We start from the raw sequence: 3899 nt of genomic DNA on the forward strand, positions 1-3899 counted from the left end.
TACTGTACAAGCCTGTGGGGGCAGTGCTATGATCTGGGGTTGCTGCAGTTGGTCAGGTCTAGGTTCAGCAACAGTATGTTCTCAAAGAATGAGGTCAGCTGACTACCTGAATATACCGAATGACCAGGTTATTCCATCAATGGATTTTCTCTTCCCTGATGGCACGGGCATATTCCAAGATGACAATGCCAGGATTCATCGGGCTCAAATTGTGAAAGAGTGGTTCAGGGAGCATGAGACATCATTTTCACACATGGATTGGCCACCACAGAGTCCAGACCTTCACCCCATTGAGAATCTTTGGGATGTGCTGGAGAAGGCTTTCAGCGGTCAGACTCTACCATCATCAACACAAGATCTTGGTGAGAAATGAATGCAACACTGGATGGAAATAAATCTTGTGACATTGCAGAAGCTTATCGAAACAATGCCACAGCGACTGCGTGCCGTAATCAAAGCTAAAGGCGGTCCAACGAAATATTAGAGTGTGTGACCTTTTTTTTCGGTGGCGACTTTTTTTTTTGGGCCAGGCAGTGTATTTCATTTATTTTCCCGGCCATACCCATTTGTAGCAACCATGAAAACACTTTTCTGTGTTTATGTTTTGGCACATTAGCAGAAGACAGGATGCGTTCAGGCGCAGCATTGAGTGTAGGTGACCCCTACTTTACTGAAAGAAAAGCCGAAAAAATCTGCTTCAAGTTGCGCTTGCGCCCAAATAATGCAAGCGAGTATAACATGAGCCGCTGTAGCGACAGCCACACTGATTAAAATTGCAGCGTCGGATAGAGTGTCTGTTTTGTCAGAGGTGCGGAGGAGGGCACATGACTGAAAAATGTAGGATTTGTAGGTTACTACCAATCCTGAGTTACTCCTACCACTGTTACTACCACCTGCTTTAAAGGCACAGCTCAAGTCATGTTTGGTATAAACCTACAACACATCTACAAAATCAGTTTTTCAATAATTCAGAAATACAATATATGCATCTTTGAAATTCTATGACATATTGTTGCCTCATTAAGCAAACCCATTAGACGGTAAACAGGAGCCGTCCTTTACTTCACCGGGCTAACCTCCAGACAGGATGACTTGTCTCGAGGTCATTTCTAATTGCAGACACACCAGAAGACATGTGAGACACACACATGCACAGACAGAGACACGAAGAAAGGGAGAGTCTGTGAATGGGGAGAGGAAGAAGTTAGTTATTCCTGCTGTCTGGAGGTGAATCGGTCTCTTGTGGATTGTTAATGAAGCAGGGAGAGCCCCTTGTAACTCGGTACGCTCACCCATTTTAACTTTAATGATTAGGACACATCCGAACAGCGTATATCCTTACTGATGGAGTTGAACAAACAGGCAAGACAGTCAACAATATCTTACATTTAAAGTTTATTATTATGCACCTTTTAAGAGCGCACGTTAGAAAGTTGTTCACAGTAATGAACAGAAAAGCTACATTAACAGAACTAAACCAACATGACATTAAAACTTCAAGACATACAAAAATGAAAACATGACAGAAGGAGGTTTAAACTGATGGCTCTTGAGCTGCTTTTTGAAGGTTGCCACTCATCATTTATTTCATCCTCTGACTCAACGGGAGCTTTTTTTCATCGGACAGACAGGAGGTCCACTGGCCATGCAGACATGATCCCTCACTGGCTTCCCACCCAGGACGTTTTCAGTATCATGGATGTATTATTAAAAGAACTACTAGACCTTCATTGATAAAAAAAAAAAAGAAAAGTATGATACAAAAAGTAATAATTGATCTTGTTTGCAACTGAAGGCGGTCTGGTCCTGTTTTACAGACGTCTCTTTTATAATGGCGGTCTATGGGATGAGGCATCTTTTTACATGTACAACAGAAGCTGCTGGAGCATTTACTGAAAACCCCCTTGAATATCCTCTTCACAGGCTTAAAGAGAGGTGAGATGTAACTATATATCCATACAATTTTATCACATACGCAGACACCTCAGCACATGTTTATTTACACAAACAAGTGTGTACATGAATAGAGGTACTTATACTCTCACACTTAAACACGATCGCATGGGTTATTGCTGTGTCCCAGTTGCCATAGTGACAGGGTGACAGAATACTGAATTCAATGTGTGTGTGTGTGTTTTGTCACACTTCACTCTCTCTCATGTCGAGTGTTGATTTGTGAGGATTTCAACATTGCATCGCTACAGCGCTGGTGTGTGTGCGCACGCAAATGTGTGTGGGTCAATCTTAGTGTTTGTCTTACTGTGAGTTAGTGTGTGTCACTGTGTCTGTGTGTGTGTGTGGGTGTGTGTGTGTGTGTGTGTGTGTGTGTGTGTGTGTGTGTGTGTGTGTGTGTGTGTGTGTGTGTGTGTGTGTAGTAAAACAGAGGAAACACTTGAGCTTGTCTGTCGGCACTCCAACCAGAAATAGGCCTCATGAACACCTACTCACCAGATAAGGGCCTCTTTTCCATTGAACCCCAGACTGAAAATCACGTTGACCACTCTGACTCAAAAATGACTCATATTCTTTCCCTGAATCAACCAGCGAAGAGCTGACTTTTGCAAACCATGATCTACTTTATAACTTTAAATTGGAGAAAACACTAAACTAGGCAATTTATTGTAGAGCCAGACATGTTATTCTCTACTGCACAAAACATCAATCTTAATGAAAGAAAAACACTTTTAGATTTAGATTCATTGCTTTAAAATAAAGGTAAGATAGATCCCTGCAATGATGTCAAAATGATAATGAATTCTTGATGATGGAGTACTGCTTGATTTTAGAGATTCACATCTTCTACACTAGTTAGGCTGAGGGTTAAGTCCAAGATAATGATGATGGAGGATTTCTGCAGTGTGCGCTATTCTGTTCTGTTCTTTCTGTGCCTTCATTTGCTTTTTCTCCCACAAAAATCTAGGAATGTTCATTGGGAGACATTGAGATTTTTAAAATAAACAATTGAAAATCTTGTTGAAAGTGAAATTTTGAAAATAGAATCAGCAGTACTCAAAAGTTTGACCGTTTTAACGATCTGTCTATAGAGACGCACAATACCTAAAGCAAAGCTGTGGCCACGCCTTATCTGGATTCCCATTCATTTCAATGAGAAAGGTGCCAGATTTGTTTGCTTCATGTCAAACACTGATCCAGAGGCAATTCTCACAGCAGACAGGATTGGCCTCTCTTTCAGAAAATACCCTACTTTATATAACTGCAAATCCAAATAATACGAGCAGCAAAGAGGGAGGCATGCAGCTTGTCTGCAGTGAGGTAGAATACAGGCAGAAGGTCACAGCGAGACAGGCAGGGACATGAAGACTGGACTGGTAAGGCCGGGTTGCACAATAGACAATCTGACGGAGAAGAAGGGCAAAGGGGCTGGTCTATAACGATGAGGGGAATGTGAGCAGGTGTGTGGGTGGATGTGAAATTCAGGTAATGAAGAAAGTGTGACGGAAACTAGAGGGCAGAGAGAGAATGTGTCTTTTTCAGAAGACATTTTTGACAGTAGGAAAAGCACAGGTCAAATCATAAAATGAATGAAGGCTGAATTCCATTTACCTGCTTCAGGTTATTTTAAGTGAAAGTGTGTCAAATGAGCCCTTTTCTGTTTTTTTTGCTATTCTTTTCTATTCTCTGCTGTTTGATCATAAGTAGTACATGTGGTTCCTCTGCTCTCCATTTAATCCAATGTCCCATCATTGCTTTAACAGGAAGCTCGGTGAGTAGCATGTTGGATGTTAACGGTCATAGCATCTATTTTCAGACCGGGTGCTGCAACCTGAAACGACTGGCAGCTGTGTGGACCTGGATTGGGCCACTAGCCCTGAGCACAAGACAGGAAGGCAGACTGGACACTGAGGTTTAGGTGTCAGTATGTGTGTCTCTGTGTGTGT

Source organism: Cebidichthys violaceus, unplaced genomic scaffold (genome assembly GCF_023349555.1).
Source record: "Cebidichthys violaceus isolate CVI_PGR_0920_01 unplaced genomic scaffold, fCebVio1.0.p SCAF_17, whole genome shotgun sequence".
Classification (NCBI taxonomy): domain Eukaryota; kingdom Metazoa; phylum Chordata; class Actinopteri; order Perciformes; family Stichaeidae; genus Cebidichthys; species Cebidichthys violaceus.